This window comes from Oryctolagus cuniculus, chromosome 1, assembly GCF_051225735.1.
Source record: "Oryctolagus cuniculus isolate XC-2025 breed Fujian yellow rabbit chromosome 1, ASM5122573v1, whole genome shotgun sequence".
NCBI lineage: Eukaryota > Metazoa > Chordata > Mammalia > Lagomorpha > Leporidae > Oryctolagus > Oryctolagus cuniculus.
The window spans coordinates 206426659-206439832 of NC_142867.1; the positions used below are offsets into that span (position 1 = coordinate 206426659).

At 38.5% G+C, this 13174-nt stretch overlaps 1 pseudogene across 1 annotated transcript in view; it reads right to left on the minus strand.

Moving 5' to 3' along the window:
• Window positions 1-4497: 4497 nt before the first annotated feature.
• The window catches only part of LOC100340457 (3-beta-hydroxysteroid-Delta(8),Delta(7)-isomerase pseudogene), a 113638-nt pseudogene continuing 104961 nt past the window's right edge, over window positions 4498-13174 (minus strand). The window contains exon 2 of the transcript XR_016215398.1: window positions 4498-5499. The product of XR_016215398.1 is annotated as a 3-beta-hydroxysteroid-Delta(8),Delta(7)-isomerase pseudogene (transcript). The remainder of the gene's footprint in view (window positions 5500-13174) is intronic.

A 13174-nucleotide genomic window follows, 5' to 3' on the forward strand; every position in this document is an offset into this window, starting at 1 on the left:
AGATTCCTGCATTAAGATATTTAAGTTTTACAAGAAATTTTTTTTTAATTTTATTTAATGAATATAAATTTCCAAAGTACAGCTTATGGATTACAATGGCTTCCCCCCCATAACGTCCCTCCCACCCGCAACCCTCGCCTTTCCCACTCCCTCTCCCCTTCCATTCACATCAAGATTCATTTTCAATTCTCTTTATATACAGATCAGTTTAGCATACATTAAGTAAAGATTTCAACAGTTTGCTCCCACACAGAAACATAAAGTGAAAAATACTATTTGAGTACTAGTTATAGCATTAAATCTCAATGTACAGCACACTAAGGACAAAGATCCTACATGAGGAGTAAGTGCACAGTGACTCCTGTTGTTGACTTAACAAATTGACACTCTTGTTTATGGTGTCAGTAATCACCCTAGGCTCTTGTCATGAGCTGCCAAGGCTATGGAAGCCCCCTGAGTTCACTGACTCTGATCATATTTAGACAAGGCCATGGTCAAAGTGGAAGTTCTCTCCTCCCTTCAGAGAAAGGTACTCCTTCTTTAATGACCCGTTCTTTCCACTGGGATCTCACTCATTGAGATCTTTCATTTAGGTGTTTTTTTTTTTTTTTTTCCCAGAGTGTCTTGGCTTTCCATGCCTGAAATACTCTCATGGGCTTTTCAGCTGGATCCACATGCCTTAAGGGCTGATTCTGAGGCCAGAGTTTTGTTTAGGACATCTGCCATTCTATGGGTCTGCTGTGTATCTCACTTCCCATGTTGGATCATTCTCTCCCTTTTTTATTCTATCAGCTAGTATTTGCAGACACTATTCTTGTTTCTGTGATCCCTTTGGTTCTTAGTCCTATCATTATGATCAATTGTGAACAGAAATTGATCACTGGGACTAGTGAGATGCATTGGTACATGCCACCTTGATGGGATTGAATTGGAATCCCCTGGTATGTTTCTAACTCTATCGTTTGAGGTAAGTCAGCTTGAGCATGTCCCGAATTGCACATCTCTTCCCTCTCTTATTCCCACTCTTATATTTAACAGTGATCACTTTTCAGTTAAGTTTCAGCACTTAAGAAGAATTGTGTATTGATTACAGTATTCAACCAAAAGTATTAAGTAGAACAAACAAAAAAAAATACTAAGAGGGATAACATATCAAGTTGCTCATCAACAGTCAGGGTGAAGGCTGATCAAGTCACCGTTTCTTGTAGTGTTCTTTTCACTTTAACAGGTTTCCTTTTTGGTGCTCAGTTAGTTGTCACCTATCAGGGAGAACAAGTGGTATTTGTCCCTTTGGGATTGGCTTATTTCACTCAGCATAATGTTTTCCAAATTCCTAACAGGGATCACTTTTCAGTTAACATTTAAACACCTAAGAATAATTGTGTGTTAATTACAGAGTTCAATCAATGATACTGGAAAAACCCTGCAAGATATAGGTACCAGCAATGACTTCTTGGAAAACACCCCAGAAGCACAGGCAGTCAAAGCCAAAATTAACATTTGGGATTGCATCAAATTGAGAAGTTTCTGTACCGCAAAAGAAACAGTCAGGAAAGTGAAGAGACAACCGACAGAATGGGAAATTATATTTGCAAACTATGCAACTGATAAAGGGTTGATGACCAGAATCTACAAAGAAATCAAGAAACTCCACAACATCAAAACAAACAACCCATTTAAGAGATGGGCCAAGGACCTCAATAGACATTTTACAAAAGAGGAAATCCAAATGGCCAACACACACATGAAAAAATGTTCAAGATCACTAGCAATCAGGGAAATGCAAATCAAAACCACAATGAGGTTTCACCTCACCCGTGTTAGAATGGCTCACATTCAGAAATCTACCAACAATAGATGCTGGAGAGGATGTGGGGAAAAAGGGACACTAACCCACTGTTGGTGGGAATGCAAACTGGTCAAGCCACTATGGAAGTCAGTTTGGAGATTCCTCAGAAACCTGAAGATAACCCTACCATTCAACCCAGCCATCCCACTCCTTGGAATTTACCCAAAGGAAATTAAATTGGCAAACAAACAAGCTGTCTGCACATTAATGTTTATTGCAGCTCAATTCACAATAGCTAAGACCTGGAACCAACCCAAATGCCCATCAACAATAGACTGGATAAAGAAATTATGGGACATGTACTCTATAGAATACTATACAGCAGTCAAAAACAATGAAACCTGGTCATTTGCAACAAGATGGAGGAATCTGGAAAACATTATGCTGAGTGAATTAAGCCAGTCCCAAAGGGACAAATATCATATATTCTCCCTGATAGGCGACAACTAACTGACCACCAAAGGGGAAACTTGTTGAAATGAAATGGACACTATGAGAAACAGTGACTTGATCAGCTCTTGTCCTGACAGTTGATGTACAATGTAATACTTTATCCGTTTTAGTAAGAAACAATTTAAAAAGAGAAGAGAAAGCAGATAAAAATTAATTTAAGAAACAAAAGTTTTATTTCCCAACTATAGGATATTGGTTTTATTTTGTTCTTTTCTTTTTTATAAAGATTTATTTATTTTAAAGGCAGAGTTACAGAAAGGCAGAGGCAGAGAGAGAGGTCTTTCATACCCTGGTTTACTCCCCAAATGGCCGCAATGGCCAGATTTGCACCTCTCTGAAGCCAGGAGCAAGGAGCTTCTTCCTGATCTCCCAAGTGGGGGCAGAGGCCCAAAGACTTGGGCCATCTTCTACTGCTTTCCTAGGACATAACAAAGAGATGGAGCATAACAAAGAAGTGGAGCAGCCAGGACTCAAATCGGCGCTCATGTGGGATGCCGGCACTGAATGGGGCGACTTTACTTGCTATGCTACAGCGCCGGCCCCCTGTTTTATTCTAATCATTACTAGACCTTCATTCCCCCTTTCTTTAAGAGATATTAAACCTAAACCAAAAAAAAATCCATATTTTGAATGGATTTCATACAGCATGAGCGCACATTCAAGACATATAAAGGATTCCTTTAAGATTCAAAAAACCCAAGCATTGAGCACATTTTTTTCTCTATTATCCTCACTAGCAGCATGATGAGGGCCTAAGGTTATTGGTTCATAGGTGAACCATGATGTATGCCCACTCAGCATGATAACCTGCTTACTCAGCTTGCAGTAAGATGCTGGTTCCTGACTGGCAAAGTAAAAATCAAGGATCTACATCCCATTTTAAAGTCCAACAGGGCCTACACAATGACAACTGTGTACCACTAGAAATAGATAATTTATTTCAGAAAGCACTTAGATTTAAACTTGTTATTGACTTGTACCAGATCTTGAGGAGCTCTGCTTTAGATGAGCTTTTGCAGTAAAGTTTTAATTATACAATTAAGTAGCAAATAGCTTTCACACTCCTGCCGAGCTACCTATTCTTATATGAGTTGTTGAATCTCATCCAACAGTGTGGAAAGTAGCACTAACTATAACCTTAATAGCTGTGAAAAGTTCATGTTTAATAGCTTTAAAAATACAAATCAAATTAGAAAGTCTATATAGATGCTTGGAATGTGGATAGATATTTCAAACATAAAGTGAAGGAAAATATTGATAATTATTGAATGAATTTACAATGGTAGAAAGGCAAAATTATTTAATGGAGAAAGCATCACATTATGAGTGACAGTAAAAAGCTGTCTATATTGATTAAATAAGTAAAAATATTTCAGTAGTTGGAACCTTATCATTATAAATTCTTTTGGCAGATTTATAATTCTTTTAGCCCCAAATATTCTTTAGCCCAATGGTCTAAAAAGGTCTTAGTTAATATTGCTGTAATTTATGACTCAGATCTATACTTTAAAGCAATTCCTACTTTTATTAGTAGGAGGAGAACTGAATTACATTTAGAAAGTATTTAATTTAGGTGACAATCATAACTTTTCCACTGGGACCTCTCTTTGTCTAGCCTATGTGTTGGGCTGCTTTTAAGATGTCACATTATCTTCATGAAAAGTAGTGGCTGCATTTTCACAGAAGTCATTTTTCAAAGTTAAATCTCTTAGTTATTTCAACATTGCTTCTTAAGAGCTAAAAGAAATTTAAACACGTCTTTATTTTAGGTTCCTTATTAAAAGCCTCATTTTCTCAGGCAAATCAGATTGTGTTTAAGTCCCTGGCTCAATAGAAATGGTCTCTGTAGATACAGAATACATAATCTGAAAGACTGGTTAATGTGAGCTCCTGCAAAGAGATAGAGCAGTTCTTTAAAGAATTGTTGAGAAGTCTGAATGAACAATATTTTCATTAAAAGACTAGCATTCCTAAAATTATTCAGATCCAGTTTATAAAATATGCGTTTAGAGCCATGTCCAAACTAAAAAAAAAAAAAGAGTTAAAATTCTCCATTCTACCAAATAAATTTGACTTGTAAATTTAGTACCAAACAATTTGTTTCATAAAGGAATATTATTTTAAAATATCTTAGAGGGATACAAATGTCTATTATGCATAAAGGTGTTTATTATAGGATATCTGACTGCTTTTTTTTTTCTTTTTTTTTTCTTTTTAGAGTCAAGATAGTTTATTTCCTGATATTAAAATTGCTACCATCACAGACCTTCCGTCTTCTCTTTAACCTTTTGTTCCAAAGGCTCGCGGGAGTAGCTCCACAGAGCCTGTACCCTCCATGTCTCTGGCCCTTTCTGTGCCCACCCGTCAGCCTAAGTGTGACAGATTAATTAGCTTTGGGCCTCCAACCTGTGGGAGCAGGGCGGGGTGCTTCTGCTGAGCGCCTCAGCGGCCCAGCTTCCACCCTAGGCCACCGCTCATTAGTTCCGCTTGCTCTTGGCTGTTTCGGCTTTGGCGTCCAGCGTGCTCGGAGCATGAGCAAGATGCTTCGCAGCATCAAGCACAAGGACTCCGGGCAGCACCAGCCACAGGGCATTCATGAAGACAAAGCAAAACCAGAAGTAGAGGGGGTGGCCCAGCTCCCCATGCTGGAATCCGTCCCGTTGCTCCGTCAGGAAGTACAGCACATCCCCGTAGATCTGGCCCACGGACAGCACGAGCTAGAGGACAAAGCGGAGGGGGTGCTGGCGGAGAAAGGTGATCACCACCCGCAGGCTGAGTGGTCCCCACAGGAAAGCTGTGATGGTCTCCATGCACACTGTGAAGTTGTCATCCAGGATATATCGGATGTCTCCTTTGGTCCTTTGGCATATTCTTTAAACAACTGTGATAAGAAGGCTTGATCTCCAAGAAGGACCTCATGGTAGAGACTGAACCAGCCCTCAATCACCAGGTGAACGAACGCACACACTGCAAACCAGCACGGGGAGAGTCGCTGCCAATTACCCAGTGGGACAATGGCAGCACTGGCCGACAGCAGCCACGTGGTCACAACCAGGACCCCAGAGAGGGAGAAGAGGCCAGCCAGGATATACCAGGGGGGGCGGTCATTAGGTACAAAGTTGTCCAGCCTCAGGTGTCGAGGCCATTACGGATGCAAGTGGCCGGCTTTGTGGTCATCATGCTTTGGGGGCTGATGGCTGTGTGCAGATAATCAGGGAGGAGAAAAGCGGAACAGAAAAACCTGCACCGCAAGCACCGAAGTCTCCTGACTGCTGTTCTTTCACCCTTGTGTTACACATGACGTGACAGTACAAATAAAGTATACCAAGGAAACACATAAAAAATGTATTCTCAATAAAATATATAAATGTTGTGGCAATATTGGAACATAAAATATACTAATGGAAATGTTAAAAATGGTTTTGAAGTTGTTTTCACATTACATTATGACTTAAGGGGCCAGCGCTGTGGCAAAGTGGGTTAACACCCTGGCCTGAAGCGCCAGCATCCCATATGGGTGCTGGTTTGAGACCCGGCTGCTCCACTTCCTATCCAGCACTCTGCCATGGCCTGGGGAAGCAGTAGAAGATGGCCCAAGTCCTTGAGCCCCTGCACCCACTTGGGAGACCTGGAAGAAGCTCCTGGCTCCAGGATCTGGATTGGCACTGCTCTGGCCGTTGTGGCCACTTGGGGAGTGAACCATTGGATGGAAGACCTCTCTTTCTCTCTGCCTCTCTTCTCTCTGTGTAGCTCTGACTTTCAAATGAAATTAAATAAATCATAATAAAATATGACTAAAACTTATATATTCAGGTAGATAATAAGAAAATACATAAAATGAAAACTGTGAATGGCCGTAAGTTTTTTTCCTTATAAAAGTTTTGTTATTATGACTGAAGTTTTGTTACATTCTATGATATAAAGAAAATATTAACAAATAATGGGAACCTTCCAATAGTGCTCCCTTCCCTTTATTATTTGTTGTCTAATAGGCATGTTTTAGTAATGACTAAACAGATGAAAAGGAAGATCTTATTGAATTTATTGGCTTGCATATTCATATACTGATAAATACCTATCTAGAGATAGATGATAGAAAGAGGACAGATCAAGCTGAGAAGTAAAATACAAAACATCCTAAATATTCAATAAGTGAGTTAAATGAGTTATATAATTTATTTCTCTGTCAAACTTTATCAGGGAAATATTGTTATATTTATACAAGTAACAGAAAAGCATTATTTTAAAACCAACCATTTAGTGAGATTCTTCCTAAGAAATTTAGAACCCCAATTTGTAGGGTAAATTCATTTGTTAGAGCAAAAACATCACAGGTAGCCCTAGAGCTAAGGGACAGCTTGAGTTTTGGTAAAATCTTGGCATCTGCAACTTGCTGATCAACATTGTGCTGCCTTGTAATCTTGTACTTATCTTTACTGGTGTGGAAAATCTCACCTCCCTGGTATCAGTGCTTCTTCAGCTTCTTCTTCTTGAAATAATCATTACTAAGGTGTTTTGAGATTTTCACACAGCTGGTTTCTTGGAGGCATCGATGACAAATTTCTGGTATACAGGGTACCTGAATGAAGGAAAGAGGTCCAGTCACAACTAGCAAGCCACTACTCCGCTTCTGCAGTAAAAGCTCACTCTTGTCTCTGTGGCACCCAGTGGGGATGATCAAAATGGTCAGTGGATGATCCTGGCTCTCATACTGACCAAAGGGCTTTTTGCCAGGATTCAAAATCGTTTAATGTGCATTTCAGTGAGATGGCTTCTAGGCATTTTGGGAGAATTAACCCTTCTTAACCATTCCTATCCAGGGGTGCCATCCTTCTTGTCACCAGCCACTTGTCTTCTGACAGCATCAAGAACCTTCTTGTTTTCAATCCTGGGTTTAGGAGCTGCTATTTCTCCTGCACACAGTCTTCTGGAATACACTGCAGATCGAGTGTCTGCCAGTTCCTCTCAGGAGGACAGGGGTTTTCTACAGTGGGATTTCCCCTCCTTGGGAATTTTGTCCTTGAGGTTACTCTTTTTAACCTTACTGCTGGCATTATTGGGCTTCTTGGCTAGAGATTTCTTCTGAGTGCCCAGTTTCAGAGTGGGAGCATTTCTACTCACCAGCTTGCAAGACTGAGAAAACAACTTTTAAACCTTAGCTTTTTATATTATGTTTCAGAAGTTGTCCTCATAATCCTAGAGATCAGGAGGCAGTATAATTTACCTCCTCTAAAATCAAAGTCTTATTAATGGTTTGGTGAATTAAACAAGGGAATGATCAAGTTTAGAAAAAGTTAGAAATATTCCCCAAATGCTCACTCAAGAATAACTCTGCAGTACACATTAGTGGAAGAGCGTTGAAAACTCTTTGAGTCAGGACACAATGGCATGGCTTTGATTTAAAGCTCTCGGCTCTGGCAAAAATTAAATTTAAGTTCATTAAACTAAGCATAGTGTGTTAAATGCAGATCAGCTCATTACTGAGCATCAACTCAATCATTGATGAGAGCTCTTTGAAAGACCCATCATAATAACATTAAATGTCATTTTATTACCAGGCAGTAACTGCCTGATTAAAATCTTAAATGGATGGGGGTCATTGAGAAGCCATATTGAAGGTATCTTCCAGCTGATTATTAAAGTAAAGTCTGCAGTAAAGGGAAATATTAATGAAAATGACTAATTTCCTTGCCTCAAATGTCTTTCATATGTGTCCTCGCCTTTCCATTTCCACATGTATACCCATAATTAAAGGCCTAATCTTCTCTGTTAATTATTCCAAGAGCTGTCTTAAAAATCTGGGCTTTGTGCTATCTGACCACAATTCCCTTCAAGTAAACGCCAAATAAACTGAATACTAAAACTTCCCCAATACCCATTTCATTCAAAATCTTTGGTAGATTTACAATGGTAACAAAATAAAGTTCACTTTATCCTAACATTCAAAGACCCCTTTAATATGAATACCATTTTTCTTTTTTAAATCTGCAGATTTTTCAAGGAAATTAACCATATATACTCATTATAGACTATTTACCTTTTTATATTTCTGTCCTTTCTGTGCATTGCTAACATATTTCTTGCTGCTTAAGAAAATTTTTTTTCCATTACTAAATATTGAAATATTTACTATATTTTGAGTATTTGACTACTGATTCTCCTTTCCAGAGTTAATAACTTCCTCTATTTGCCCCGTATCATTTTGCTCTCATCTCTTCTATCACAACTGTTATACTATAATTTCTGATAGACTAGAAATAGGCTTACAAATTATAATATGTAATATTGTGTACTTATTTCTTTACTAGGTAATAAATGCTGAAGAGTAGATTCCATGTGCTATCTGTTTTGTATGGCCCCAAACCCTTTGAAGTGGTAAGACTCCAATTTCAGCTTATTGAATAAGTTAGAGAAGTACTGTTTTATTATGGGCCCCCTCAGTGCCTGTCAAGACAGTTTGTCAACTGACTGCCTTTGTGGTGGTTACAAAAAAATGGGCACAGGAATAAGCCAGATTAGTCAGAGGTGAGGTGGCATTTGTCCTAGTGGTCCAGACACAAACTATGATACCTGTATCCCACATCACAGTACCCAAATTCACTTGTTGGTTCCAACTTCCTGCTAAGGTTGGACCTGGGATGCAGCAAGAATGGCTCATGTGATTGGGTTCCTGCATCCATATGAAAAGCCTGCATTAGGTCTCTGGCTTCCACGTTTGGTACCCCTGGTCTTTGTAGCTTTTGAAGAGTGAATCAGAATAAGAATTCCCTCTTATTTCTGTCTTATCCTATGCCTGTCTTTTTCTATGTCTCTCAAATAAATAAGTAAAATTTTTAGAAAAAGTTATTTAAACTACACTTAAACTCGTCTTTCAGTTATATTTCTTCATTTATAAGATTTGGGATATATTATTAATATCTTCAGCAATATTTTCTTTATCTTAAATATGAATATAATTGGAGGTTCAAGAAGATGAAATACATAAGATGCTTGCAACATTGAAGCTAATTAAAAGCTTGTAATCTCTTTTTTCTTTTCCCTTTCACTTTCACACATAGTCTGGTCATATTTCATGTTAAGTTGCCAAAATTCCTCTAGGATTTTGAAGTTAATTATTTTCTAGTTCATTGACATCACTGTGAGTCACAATATGCTCATAGCATCTTTACAGAACCACCAACGTGTCTCATGAAACAAACATGATCCTCCACTATTTCCAGTGAATGCCTTTCTAAAATTATTCAAGACTGAGCCATGTCTGTTAACATTAAGTGTGAGATTGCTTTATGCACTTCTCAAGCTAAATGCTTTTATCTTTTATATAATCACATCTTTAGAAAGAAACAAATTGATAATAAAGCTATTAGGGGGATATTTAAATCAGAATTATATTATTTAGTTAAAAGATATATTTATTTGAAAAACAGATTAACAGAGACATTGAAAGAGGCAGAGAGAGAGAGAGATCTTCCATCTGCTGGTTCACTCCCCAAATGGCTGCAATAGCCTGGGCTGGGTCAGGCCAAAGCCAGGAGCCTGGAAGTCCATCCAGGTCTCCCACCTGGGTGGCAGGGGCCTAAGTACGTGGGAGGTCTTTTGCTGCTTTCCTAGGCACATTAGCAGTGAGCTGGGTCAGAAGTAGAGCAGTTGAGACTTGTAGCATGAATCCATTATGGAATGCATGTGTCCCAGGCTATGGCTTAACCTTCGGTGCCACCACACCAGTTCTCAGAATTAAATTCTTGATGATGATCCAGAACTATTTTGTGATTATTTAGTAATTCCAGCACTTCCCCACCAATCAACTCACTGCATAAGGATGAAAGTATGTTCTGACTGCACACTATTTTCCTTGTCTCACTTCCTTGCTCCTACCATCATCATAGAGAGGCCAAAATTTCTAATAGTTCTGAGAGTAAATGATTGTTCATAGGATTATTCAAGCAGTTCTTAGCAGCAAAAGAGCAGAATTTTCTGAATCTCAAAACAGTTCCCCCTTTTATAAAAAGAAAATAAATGTCCCCTTTTTGTGGGATTCAATGATGAGCTGTTATTTCACAGGGAAAGGAACTGATATCCAACAAAAGCATGATTACTGAGGCTTGGAGGGAGGGCTGGACATTTCTGTCAGTGGGGGATATATAGAAACTATTTCTATCCAGATGTTCATGACTCATGGTTATGTGAACCTCTTTGAGTATTTGAGGACTATGTTCCCTGCCTTTGGGAGATTAAGCAAATATTCTAGCTCCCTATTCATTTAGGCTCCTATCTTAAAGCTAACTACTCACTGGCAGCTCGCTTACAATGGCAAGACTTACTTCTAAGACATTATTGCAGCTCCTAAGGAAAGCTGACATGTTAACCAGAAAAAAAAAAGCCCTCTGACTATTTGTGGGGTTTCAAAGACTGGTTAAGAATGCAAATTTATAAAAGCTGTATGAATTGTGAAATGAATATTAATTTGTTAAATATTGATGAGCTCACCCATGCTATAGACAACAAGACATATTAGCATTAGAAAATTAATTAATTTGAATTCAATATGAATACTTACCAGGGTTTAATTAACACATGAACTTCTGGGATATACATTTGTGAGTATCAAATGAGAATTTCCAGGGCTGGTGCGGTGGCTCAGTAGGTTAATCCTCTGCCCTGTGGCTCCGGCATCCCATATGGACTCTGGTTCTAGTCCTAGCTGATCTTCTTCCCATCCAGCTCTCTGCTGTGGCCTGGGAAAGCAGTGGAAGATGGCTCAAGTCCTTGGGCCCCTGCATTCCCGGCTCCTGGCTTTGGATTGGTGCAGCTTCAGCCGTTGTGGCCACTTGGGAGTGACCCAACAGAAAGAAGACCTTTCTCTCTGTCTCCCTCTCACTGTCTGTAACTCTACCTCTCAAGTAAATAAATAAAATCTTAAAAAAATTAGAATTTTCAAGACCTATATTACATTTTGAGTTAATTTTTATAGTGCTTTTTTCCTAATAACTAATAATTGACAATTAGGTAGCACTAAATATATCAGAGAAGAGTGAGGTTACTTCTTTTTACTATGAAATATAAATGTCTAATGTATGTAAAATATTGAACTGCTAAGATATTTAAAATTATACTCCATTTCCTTTGCCTAATTTATCTTGATTTGAGAGTAGATATCATAAGATAAACAATATGAGGCAAAAACTGTAGAAGGGCAAACTATGTAGCTTCAGATATTTCCCCTCCTCTCCCACGTAGATTAACTAGGTATGTGGACCAGACTAGAGCTCTATTTAAAGGGGGTTAATAGATGTAGAAAGAGGAGAAAGATGATGGGGAAAATGAAGAGGAGAAAGAGAAGGTAGAAAACGAAGAGGAGGAACCAGAAGCAGTGACATCAATGGGGAAGCACATTATTTTACGTTTCAAAGGAAGAAGGAGAACAAATGAATAGATACATGTCTTGTCCTTTCAATAAGCTGGGGTAATACCTAAAATAGAAGTATTCAGGCATATCTACCCCATACTTAGAAATGTGGAACATTCTATTTCCTCCAGTAACCTGTTATGGTTAAACCCATGATTTTAGAGGAATAGAGACTGAAATTACAGTTTTCTGAGAGTCTAACTAGACTATCTGTGGAAGATGAGGGAAGGAGGTAACACAAGTGAGATATCACAATGACTTTGTAGGAATAACTACCTAGAATTCTTGAAACAATACAGTTGGAACTCAAGGGATTTTATGACACCCATAATCAACAATTTCCCTTATGCATATTAGTTTCATTAATGCTTGAGACTAGGATTTAATAAATATTTTCGAGTGAAATAATTGTAGAGAGAAACAAATCATTTTTACAAGATCACAAAATATTTATATGTAACCTAAATCTCCAATGATTCCTAGAAATCACTTAAAACTATATGAAAATATTTTATATATTTTAATATGCATCTGTAGTTTTGACCAGTTTCAAAAGTATTCATATTTTTCATTGTCACACATTTTATTAATCTGTGTTGAATGCATGGAAAATACAGATTTAAATACAAATTTTAGAAGGAAATATGAAATGAAAGTGAAACAAAGCCGGCGCTGCGGCTCACTAGGCTAATCCTCCGCCTTGCGGCACCGGCACACCAGATTCAAGTCCCGGTCGGGGCGCCGGATTTTGTCCCGGTTGTCCCTCTTCCAGGCCAGCTCTCTGCTGTGGCCAGGGAGTGCAGTGGAGGATGGCCCAAGTACTTGAGCCCTGCACCCCATGGGAGACTGCGCGCCAGCCGCGGCAGCTATTGGAGGGTGAACCAAGGGCAAAAGGAAGACCTTTCTCTCTGTCTCTCTCTCTCTCTCTCACTGTCCACTCTGCCTGTCAAAAAAAAAAAAAAGTGAAACAAATACAGTAAAATTATTACAATTCAAAGACAATGGCACAGAAAACTATAATTTAAATAAATATATGCACAAAAATATGATGTTAGTTTTTGAATGGAATATTTTGCTCTTAGATGTTGAAAGATGAGACTAATTGTTAACTAATAGTAACATTACTGAGTAATGATTGTTAAATATAATTTGCTTGTTTATTTTGATGATAGGAAACTGTTCAATTAATTTTGATTTCCCAATGGTAATAATATTACTCGGTTGATTTGGTCATCACTAGACTATTGCATACAATTGATGAAATTGTCTTTTAAGCAGAGGATACCCTTTAGCGGTCCTTGGTGTCTCCTTTCAGAACATGCTTCCTCTGATCAATCATTTGGCTTCTCTGATGTCCATCTTACGGTTCAGTTTTATCTCAGAATATATCTCTTGTGTTCTTGTTCTTAGGTCCGCATACTGCAGCTGACTGGGCAAGATATGTATGGTCCATGCCTTGGATGATG